Source organism: Jatropha curcas, chromosome 11 (assembly GCF_041381405.1).
Source record: "Jatropha curcas cultivar XTBG-Jc1 chromosome 11, XTBG_Jcur_1.0, whole genome shotgun sequence".
Classification (NCBI taxonomy): domain Eukaryota; kingdom Viridiplantae; phylum Streptophyta; class Magnoliopsida; order Malpighiales; family Euphorbiaceae; genus Jatropha; species Jatropha curcas.
In genome coordinates, this window is record NC_143161.1 from 22,121,474 (window position 1) to 22,133,708 (window position 12,235).

General features: G+C 36.1%; 1 pseudogene; it reads left to right on the forward strand.

Moving 5' to 3' along the window:
* The first annotated feature begins 477 nt into the window (after positions 1 to 477).
* On the forward strand, positions 478 to 1,681 carry LOC149492742 (uncharacterized; annotated as a pseudogene).
* The last annotated feature ends 10,554 nt before the right edge of the window (positions 1,682 to 12,235 follow it).

The window sequence follows — 12,235 nt, forward strand, 5'->3', positions numbered from 1 at the left end:
GCCCGACTCAACTCGACTCTATGAAATGACTTGACTCAGTAGGATGTCACAGTTTGGAATTGGGAGTGCTTTGTATTCATATGTTTGGCAACTTCTATTTTTAGGGGAAACTCTTGCAGTTTTTCTGTAGGACTCTCCCAAATCATTTTCAAAACAAAATATTATTACTTGCTAAACTTATGAATACTAAGTCACTTCTAATTCATAATATGATTGTATGATTTATATGTAGGTTAGGACGGTGCCTCCGGCACCGAATGTGGCATCCACCGTCGGGTCTTTTGGGATCGGGCGGCGGGTGTTACATTTAGTGGTATCAGAGCATAGGTTTAGGCGGTTCTCGGACTATATGCATATATAGGAATTTATCTATTTTGAAGTGAGAGTATGAGTAATTTAAGTTAAATACATGCCATATTGATTTGGTTTGGAACTTCTCTCTGATGCGAACCTTTTGGTCTTTGTAGGAGTTGAGTGATGTCTCAACATCTGTCTGATGAGGAGGTGGATAGTTATGTCCCTCCTAGTGGTGGTATTCCTGTTGGAGATGCCGCTAGTGGTGCTGTGGGTTCTGATGTGGAGCACGCCTCGAGGGTGGGGCAGGCTGCTGCAGGTACTGCTGGGCCTAACCAGGATACGTTTGTTCAGCAGTTAGTTGCTGCTTTGAGGCAGGCAGCGAGAGCTGTTCCCCAGGCTCCAGTTGCTCCAGCCCCTATTCCAGTTCGTACCCCTATTGAGAAACTGAGGAAATATGGAGCTGTTGAGTTTATGGGTAGAAAGGATGATGTGGCTTCTACAGTAGAGTATTGGCTCCAGTCTGTGGAGAGGATATTGGAGCAGATGCAGTGCTCACCTGTAGATAGTTTGGTTTGTGCCACTTCCTTATTGAGAGAGGAAGCTTACCAGTGGTGGGATACTGTATCACGAACAGTTAGTGCTGAGCAGAGGACTTGGGACTTCTTTCTTTCTGAGTTCAGACAGAAATATATTGGGGAGCTTTACATTGATCAACGTAAAGCCGAGTTTTTAGAGTTAAAACAGGGCAGAATGTCTGTGGCTGAATATGAGAGAGTTCATCCGGTTGAGCAGGTATGCTACTGAGATGATTCCTACTGAGTTTGATAGATGCAAGCGCTTTAGGAAAGGCTTGCATGATGAATATCGCATTCATCTAGTTGCTCATCCTCATACATCATTGTCTTCCCTAGTGAAGGCAGCTTTAGAGCTTGAGGAAGTGAGGAATGAGCAGCAGGCTAGGAGGCAACGGAGTCAGCAGGGTCAACAAAAGAGGTTTCAGGGTATGGTATCTGGACAGACTTCTGGGGCTCAGTCTAGTAGTAAGAGGCATAGAGGTTCATCACAGACCTGGTCTAGACCGATTCAGAGACATGGACAGGGTACTCATGGCAGAGTAGCTCCACAGACCACATCTGTTGCTAGTGGTGGAGGTGCTACATGGATTGATATTCCGACATGTACTCAGTGTGGAAAGAAGCATCCTGGGGTTTGTAGGAGATTTTCTGGGGCATGCTTTCGATGTGGGTCTACAGAGCATTTGCTTCGAGACTGCCCTATGACTTTGGCTAGTGCAGTTCCTCAGGTAGGGAGGTCGGCTCCTTATGTTTCGAGAGGCAGAGGCAGAGGCAAAGGCCATGGTGATATAGGAGGCACTGGGAGTTAGAGGCCAGTTTCAGAGACAGTGGAAAAACTTGAGTCCAGAGCACCTGCTAGAGCGTCTGCTATTCGGACTAGGGAGGAGCAGGATGCCCCAGACGTTATCATTGGTACATTCTCTCTCTTTGATAATTCTGTATATGCTTTGATTGATCCTGGCTCTACTCATTCATATTTAGGCATACATGTGGGTAGATTGGGTAATATGCATGCTGATATGTTAGAGCATAGTATTGAGGTTACTAATCCCTTGGGTCATAGTGTCGTAGTTAATCGGGTGTATAAAGATTGTCCATTGGTAATCTATGGCCATGTGTTTCTGGGAGATCTAATAGAGTTGCCTTTCCGAGAGTTTGATGTAATCTTTGGTATGGATTGGTTATCTAGACATGGAGTTATGATTGATTGTAGACTTAAGAGGATTACACTCTAGACTTCATCTGGTGAGGAGATTGTAGTTGTGGGTGAGAGGTCGGATTACCTCTCTAATGTTATTTCTGTTTCTACTGCTAGAAGATTGATCCAGCATGGTTGTGAGGCCTACTTAGCCTGTGTACTTGCTCTAGAGTCAGAATCTCCTAGTGTCCATGATATACCCACAGTATGTGATTTTCCGGATGTGTTTCCAGAGGAGTTGCCTGGTTTACCTCCTGAGAGAGAGGTTGAGTTTGGTATTTAGGTTATGCCTGGTACTGCACCGATATCCATTGCTCCGTATCGGATGGCGCCTGCTGAGTTGAAAGAGTTAAAGATACAGATTCAAGAGTTGCTTGATAAGGGTTTTACTCGTCCTAGTGTATCTCCGTGGGGTGCTCCAGTATTGTTTGTAAAGAAGAAGGATGGATCACTTAGATTGTGTATTGATTACAGACAACTTAACAAAGTTACTGTGAAGAATCGGTATCCATTGCCTCAGATAGATGATTTGTTTGATCAGTTGAGAAGGGCTAGTGTATTCTCGAAGATAGATCTGAGATCAGGTTATCATCAGCTAAGGGTGAAGGCATCAGATGTACCTAAGACTGCTTTCAGGATACGCTACGGTCACTATGAGTTCTTGGTAATGCCGTTTGGTTTGACTAATGCTCCTGCAGTGTTCATGGATTTGATGAACCGGATCGTTCATCCTTACTTAGATCAGTTTGTGGTTGTGTTCATTGATGACATCTTGGTATATTCTCAAACTAGAGAGGATCATGATCACCATTTGAGAATTGTACTTCAGATATTGAGAGAGAGACAGTTGTATGCTAAGCTGAGTAAGTGTGAATTCTAGTTGTCTGAGATTGCTTTCTTGGGTCACATTATTTCTGTTGAGGGTATCAGAGTTGATCCGAAGAAGATAGAGGCAGTGCTTGAATGGAAGCCACCGAAGAATGTTACAGAGATTCGGAGTTTCTTAGGATTGGCTGGTTATTATAGAAGATTTGTCAAGGGATTTTCTCTCATTGAGGCTCCTTTGACTAGACTTCTTCAAAAAGATGTCAGATTCGAGTGGAATGATAAATGTCAGAATAGTTTTGAGAAGCTTAAGGCGATGCTTACTGAAGCTCCAGTGTTGACACAGCCAATTTCAGGTAGACCGTATGATGTGTATAGTGATGCTTCACATAATGGATTGGGTTGTGTGCTTATGCAGGAGGGTAAGGTAGTCGCTTATGCTTCTAGACAGCTTAAACCACACGAGAAGAACTACCCTACTCATGATTTGGAGTTAGCAGCTATAGTCTTCGCTTTGAAGATTTGGAGGCATTACTTGTATGGTGAGAAATGTCATCTGTATACGGATCATAAGAGTCTCAAGTATCTGCTTACTCAAAAGGAGTTTAATCTGAGACAGCGCAGATGGTTAGAGCTACTTAAGGACTATGACTTCACCATTGATTACCATCCAGGTAAAGCTAATGTGGTAGCAGATGCACTTAGTAGGAAGTCCTTGGTTGCTTTACGTGCTATGAATACTCGATTATCTGTAGCTAGTAATGGTGCACTCGTGGCAGAGCTTATGATTAGACCTAGTCTACTTCAGCAGATTCGAGATGCACAGAGGGATGATGAGACAATTGCCTTGTGGAAAGACCTAGTCAAAGATGGAAGGAAAAAGAGATTTATGATTAAAGATGACTTTGGGGATCGGATTTGTGTGCCTAAATTTTCAGAGCTGAGGAAGAGTATCTTAAAGGAAGCTCATAGTAGTCCCTATGCTATGCATCCTGGCAGTAATAAGATGTATCAGGATTTGAAATCACAGTATTGGTGGCCGGCGATGAAGAGGGATATCACAGATTATGTGTCGAGGTGTTTGACGTGCCAGCAAGTGAAAGCAGAGCATCAGTTTCCTTCTGGTTTGTTACACCCTACTTCTATTCCAGAGTGGAAATGGGATAAGGTTACTATGGATTTTGTGACTGGATTGCCTTTAACTTCTAAAAAGAAAGATGCGGTATGGGTCATAGTTGACAGATTAACTAAGTCAGCACACTTTCTTCCTGTTAGGACCGACTTCACCATGGAGCAATATGCAGAGCTATATATAGATGAGATAGTGAGATTACATGGGGTTCCTTCTACCATCATTTCAGATAGAGATCCGAGATTTACTTCTAGATTTTGGTAGAAGCTACATGAGGCCCTAGGTACTAAGCTGAATTTCAGCACAGCTTTTCATCCTCAGACAGATGGTCAATCAGAGCGGGTTATTCAGATGTTGGAGGATATGCTAAGAGCTTGTGCTATTGAGTTTGAGGGCAGTTGGGAGAAGTACATTCGACTTGTAGAATTTGCCTACAATAACAGTTATCAGTCGAGTATTCAGATGGCCCCTTTTGAAGCACTATATGGTAGGAGATGTAGGACTCCACTGTGTTGATCAGAATTGAGTGAGGCCAAGATGGTAGGTCCATATTTGATTCGGGATACAGAAGAAAAGGTCAGAATTATCAGAGATAGATTGAAAGCAGCTTCAGATCGTCAGAAATCTTATGCGGATTTAAAAAGGAAAGATATAGAGTATGCAGTGGGAGATAAGGTTTTCCTTAAGGTATCTCTGTGGAAAAAGATATTGAGATTTGGAAGAAAGGGGAAGCTTAGTCCTAGGTTCATTGGTCCATATGAGATAATTGAGCGTGTGGGTCCATTAGCCTATAGACTAGCTTTACCATCAGACCTGGATAGGATACATAATGTTTTCCACGTATCTATGTTGAGGAGGTATCGGTCCGACCCATCACATGTAATATCAGTGGAATCTGTGACTATAGAGCCAAATTTAACTTATGAGGAAGAACCAGTGAGGATACTTGCTAGGGAAATCAAGGAACTAAGGAATAAGAGAATTTCGTTGGTAAAGGTTCTTTGGAGAAACCATAAGACCGAGGAAGCTACATGGGAAAGTGAAGATATTATGAGACAACAGCATCCTCAGTTGTTTAATTCAGGTGAATTTCGAGGACGAAATTCTTTAAGGGGGGGGAACTGTAACGCCCCATTTTTCCTGTGTTTCAATAGTAGTTTACCGGTCTGTGAATAGTACCACTGGTCCTGAAGTTGGTATTATTTTTTGTCCGGAAAAATTACTATTTATGTTTTATATTTTATTTAACATTTTTGGAGCATGTATGCATGGTTTTTATGTGTAGAAAGTAAGTAAGGAATATTTTTGGAGAATTTAGATAATTAGTGAATAGTGAATTATGGTAGTATATTAAGTAAGGAAATTTGAGCAATTATTTTTATGGAGGAAATTTGAGGAATTATTTTTATGGAATAAATTAGAGAGTTTTGTGGAGATAAATAATATTTTGAAGGAATTTAATTGGAGAATATTTGGAGAAAAGACCAAAACACCCTCCAATTTGGAGAAAAGACCAAAATACCCCTTAGTTGCTTTCTTAAAAGCAACTATCAATTATTGAGCAACACTTTGTCCTTCTTCTCCTTTTCCTACACGTTTCCTTCTCCTTCTTCTTCTTCTTCTTCTTCTTCTTCTTCTTCCTTTTCTTCAATTCTTACTTAGTAAACACTTAGTAAACACCCATCCAACTTGATTTAAGTCATAAATCTTAGAGAGTGAAGCTAGAGAAGTAATCTTTGGTGACTAATTTCAAGGAATTTGGTGATTTTCCTACTTGGGTCAAGTAAGTGATTTTATGATAATCTCATTATTTTTGGGTTTAGAGTTGTCTTTTAGCATATACATGCTTAATCATGCTCCAATTACTTCTTTTATTTGTTTTCTTTGTTTGATTTTGAGTTTCTTACATGTAGAGGGTGGAGAGCCTTCTAACAAAGATAAGGGCAAGACCAAAGCTTGAGAAGCTTTGATTAAAGCTTGTTAAAGCTTGTTTTGAAGGTTAGTGTTCATAAACACACTTACCTTACTCAAAATTTTGATTTTGTGCCTTTATGCTATTATGTGTATATTTTGAGATTTTGTATGAAATGATTGATTTGTAGAATTTTGGTTACCATTACATGCTCTTGGATGATGTTTGATGAGTATTTATGTTGTGGTAGACATTTCTACCTTGTATCTTTGTGGTTCATGTTCCTTTCATGGCTAAAGTAAACTGAATTTGGGAAAAATGTGATTTTGAGTGAGATTTAGGACCATTTTTCAATCCTTTCTAATTTCCATCTATGTCTGAGTCCTTCATAAAAGTTGTAGGTCTATCTCTTAGCTTTCCAACCCATCCTCTTGTGTTCAATTTGGAGATATATAACTCAACTTATGGCTGAAACACTCAAACTGACTCTGTTTGTGCTGGGCCACATGCATCACTGAATTGAGTGCCCATTTTGACCACTATAATGACAAGATTAGGTTCTGAGTTCTTCATAAAAGTTGTTGCCCTATGTCTTGAGAATTCTCTCGTTCTGGATTGGTTTAATTTGAGTGTTTGGTTTAGTAGGAATTCAATAAAAAATGGACTTGGTTCTGCTGAATCAGGTCTGGTCTATTAGTTTGTGTTCCTAGCTTTGTTTTGTTATATTCCATATTGATCTGGGTGTGATCCCTTCATAACATTTATAGGCTTTTGTCTTAGCTTTCTAATGACTCTGATTTCATTTAATTTGGAGACCCATAACTCAAGTTATGTTTTAAAAACACAGCAAAGGTCAATCTTAATTTTATGCTGGAATTTTTCTATGTTAAGTCATTTTGTTTAAGTATGAGAATTTTTATGAATTACTTAAGTTTAAATTAAGTTTTTATTATGAGAAGACTAAAGAAAATGAATTTTATGAGAAATGTTTTTGGGCTCTAATATACTTGGTGTGGATTTGATGCATGATTTGATTTTATTATGTATGATGAGCATGCTCAGCATTTGATGCCATTATGATAAGAAGCTATGATCATATGTTAGGCACGTGGGTGTCTTATGTTAGGGCAGACGCGCTCTATATGTTATGATAAGGTTGGCGACCTAAGGTCATTATGAATAAGCTATGAAAACTTATCTGCTTCTTTTTCTCCTAAGTGTATGTGAGCCCTTGTAAAATATTTTTAAGGAAGTGAAATAAATGAGATCACATTATGTTAATAACTCTTAGTTTACCATAACGTATTTATGGTGTACATGATATCAAATGAATTTTTAAAGCATGATGTGTTGGTGTACATATGTAATACATGTTCAAATTTAATGATTTTATGTATATAAATGATTTTTAAGTATGTTGTCAGCACAACATTGGTTTGTTGCGTTTTATGAGCACCACTAAGTTTTATACTCGGCGCGTTGATTTTATCACGCGCAGGTTGGAGATTGTGCTTGCTGCTTAAAGACCTGAAGAGTAACATCAGAGCTGAAGAGATATTTTGGTAGTTACTTAGTATTTTTTTTTTTTTTTTTGTAACTAAGAATTATGGCATGTATAAGTATTACATTTTTGGAGACTGTATTAGTGAATTTATAACTTAAGCAAATTGCTGTAAATTATTTTGGTGTATATATTGGGAGATAAACTTGGACTTATTTAATGGTTAGAACATTAGAAGTTGATATGTTTAAATGAATGTGTTGAATTGATGAATATTATAATGTTATTGAGGATATGAAATGATAGAAGTGCTATTGTGTTGTTATTGGAGTTTGATGGGGTTTGGAGTTTGGAATTGGGAGTGCTTTGTATTCATATGTTTGGCAACTTCTATTTTTAGGGGAAACTCTTGCAGTTTTTCTGTAGGACTCTCCCAAATCATTTTCAAAACAAAATATTATTACTTGCTAAACTTATGAATACTAAGTCACTTCTAATTCATAATATGATTGTATGATTTATATGTAGGTTAGGACGGTGCCTCCGGCACCGAATGTGGCATCCACCGTCGGGTCTTTCGGGATCGGGCGGCGGGTGTTACAGACAGCGATGCTAACCACGGTGTTAAACTCCTGTCGAGCCTGCTCCGGTTGAATAGAAGGCCGATCTCGTGCAACTAACGCTAAAAACAGACTCCTCGATAAAAAGCCAGGTGGTGCGAAGAATGGTCGATTCTGGACAGCCACGATTTTTTGACCACCGTAGACGGCAACACCGGCGATGGTCTGACGACCGGCCCGCGAGACCCCGGGATGCAGAAATATGGGATTAATACACTAAACTCGAATCTGAAATCCGATTTTTAATCGGTATATTTTAAGATTCAATTTGTTAAATTCAATGTACATTTCAAGTTTAGAAATTGTTGTTATTAATTAAATTAGTTTTGATTAAAATAATTAAGGGTTAAGAATAAAACAAGGTTTTACTAAATTAGACCAAATTATAATTGCTATTATGTGAATAAATTGAGAATTTGATAAATATGAAGTTAATGAGGATTTTAGATTAATTAAGTAAAGCATATAAATTAAATACTTGGTCATAAGGAATACAATTATTTAAAAGAAAAAGTATAATTAAATTAAATTGGTTCCTTAATTTAATTTGAACTAGGTAGTATTAAGGACTATAGACTAGATGAAAAAACAAGTTAAATATTTAAGTGTTATACAAATTATCTTAAGGATGGAAAGTGATTTAAGTAAGAAGAAACTTATTTTTGGATGGGTATCAATTATTTTGGAATTAGAGTTATACTATATGAATTAAAATGATAAGCTAAAGCATTAGTTTTAGTAGTTAATCCAAATTTAATTAAAAGATAATATATTTCAAGTAAAATTAATTAAATAAAGGATTGTTTACATAGCATATATAAGAAATTTATTATTTGGTGACTGATTAAGGAAATAAATTATATCGAGATAAAGTAAAAATATTTAAGGATGTATTTGGATTAGATCGAAGGTTATCTTAATCTATAAGCTATGAGTTGAACGTAAAATTACTACTTGTGGCAGTTAGATATTTGAATCGATTGATTGCCCGATGGATGGCTGTGTGAGTAATAATTGATAGTGTATTAAGTTACTAATATTCAGACTAGTGGAAAATCCTATTTTGAGGGAAATGTTGTCAGGAGTATTGATAAAATTTAGATTAATGCTGTAATTGCTTATTTAAGGAAAGTCATATGTTTAATGCAGTTCTTCATTTATATTCATGTTTTATCTAGATCGTCCGAGTTTGTCTACCGCTCCAGCTAATCAAAATCGAATCAAAGCTTGCTTTATGTCTCATCACTGTGAGTAATAATTAATGGTGCATACCATTATCTGCGTACATACATCATTCATTTTATACCTTATAGATATATATTTAATATTTAGCCCTTATCTCCACGTATTAATATGATATTATTGAAATACAATTATTATTATCGTTGTCTACTTTATAAATATAATACTACAATTATATGACTACTATATATTATACACACCATGACTATACTCATGTATCGCATAATGATTATCGATGAGATCTATTATGTTGAATAAATTGTTTGGATTACTTATGATGTGATAATGATGTGCCTTATGTAACACCCTCCGCCGAGTCCCATGAGACCAGATGACGGGTGCCACATTCGGTGCCGGAGACACCGTCTTAACTTAACATAAAAATCATTAAATAAGATTATGAATTAGAAGTAATTGAGTATTCACAAGTGTAGCGAGTAATTTTTTTTTTTTTTATAGATAATCATTTCATTTCGTTTTCATCTCTTTTTTTTTTTTGAAAAATAAATTGGGAAAAATCTTACATAAATACTGTAAGAATTTCCCTTTTAAAAACTGAGCTCGCCAAACATGTGAATACAAAACACTCCCAATTAAACTCCAAACTCCCAACATCTCCACATAATCATCATAACACAACAACACTCCTATATTTTCATAATTATATAAATCCTCAATAGCAGTTTAATATTCATCAATTAATGGCATTCAGTATAAATATCAAGTCTTAATAAACTAATCATACCAACTCTCTTGAAATATTTTATATTCAATCATTTAATGAATCTTATGCTTATCTCCGAATATAGACATCAACATAATTGCTAATTACATGCTTAAGTTATATACAATCTCTGAAAATATAATACTTATACATGCCATAGTTCTTAAGTACATAAATCTCAATCTACTACTACCACAATAGTCACTTCTGCCCTGATTACTCTTCTAGTCTTCAAGCAACAACCACAGTCTTTAACCTGCGCGTGATAAAAATCAACATGCTGAGTATAGAACTCAGTGGTGCTCATAATTCACATACTTACTAAAGTTGTGATGACAACTTACTTAAAACACAAATGACATAAAATCATTAAATTTCAACATACATGTACATTTATAGCAAAAGAAATATCAAATAAACTATTAATTAATAAACATAAAGAATTTAATTCTTTCAACTCATAAATTCATTACTTGAACATTTATTATACCAATACGTATACTATTTATGTTTAAAACCATGTACCGGAATATCATGCTTATGAAAGCACCACCATGGCCTATGAAAGCACCACCGTGGCCTATGAAAGCACCACCGTGGCCTATAAAAGCACCACCCCCATCACACCACCGTGGCCTATAAAAGCACCACCCCCATCACACAATCGTGGCCTATGAAAGCACCACCCCCATCACACAAATAAGCGTGTCCGCCTATTTATAAGGGCTGATAACCCTAGCATATGATCATAGCTTCACATAACAAAATCAATCTCATCATACCACGTTTCAATCATGCATAGTAGAGCCCAAATCAAAATCATTCTTTCACAAAAGCAATAATTCTTAATCAAAAACTCTTCATTACTTAATACCCATCATTTCAAATTTCTCAACTTACAACTTACAAAAATTTCCACATTCTTCAAAGGAAATATTTCAAATATATATATATATATATATATAGGAAAATTTCTCATCAATTCCTTTTCTTTTAAAACTTTCTTAACATCATAATGAAATTTATCATACTTTCCTTATTCAAAATTCAAAGCACATACACCTTAAATACCCTTTTTTTTTAAACTCTAAACATATGAAAGTTATCAAAATAATCATACTTATGTCATACTTATACCATACAAAAAAAATAAGTAAGTAAGCCTTACCACCCTAGAGTGGTTTGGCCTCTTAATGAAAACCAAGGGGAGGAATTTCCTTCTCCAACCAACATACTAACTGTTTTCGTCGAAATCCCCCCCGAAGGACCCGAAAACATCCTTTTTGTGATTTTTTGATAAAATATTTTTATTTGGATGCGACGCCGATAAATCGGTCTTATAAACAATTTTGAGTCGCCGCCCATTGTTTAGGCAATGGGACCGTTTTTATAAAAATGACTCCATTTTAAACCCAATTTTGTTTTAAGGCCAAATTATTAAAAGACTGGTCAGGCGCACCAATGCGATTCTGGGTAAGGGAATTGGGTACGCCGGCCCGTTGGAAGCCGACACCCGGAAAACCGGCCTCTATTATTAACCTATGATTTCTAATTTATTTTAGTTAGAAAACCCAAATTATTTATTTACTTAAACCCAACCCAAATAAATCGGAACGAGTTCCTATTTGGAAAATTATTTAATCATCCCAAACAAATCTAATTATCACATAACAATTATTCAAATCAAAGCAATTAAACCAAAGTAATTAAACCAAATAAATAAAAAGACCCGCTCTTGCCTTATGGTTAAAGGCGGGCGACAAACCGAATCAAAAATATTAAATGAAATAAATAAATGACCCGCTCTTGCCTTATGGTTAAAGGCGAGTAACAAACCGAATCCAAAAATATATATATACAGATCGAATCAAAAATTAAATCCATAAACCAATAAAAATTCATACAAATAATAAAATAATAAAATTCATACAAATAAATATATATAATCACATTTTAATATTTTAAGCTTAATTAAATTATAATATGTTCATAGTTGGGTATTCTCAGATTTATTGAAGAAATTAAACTTTATTTTTGTACAAAATTTATATTTTTTTTTTGTCATTATTTCTGGAAAAATTGATGAATAGTACTGTTCATCGATGAACAAACAGTTACTATTCATCAATTATTTCTGGGAAAATTGATGAACAGTTACTGTTCATTGAATAAACAGTTACTGTTCATCGATTATTTATGGGAAAATTGA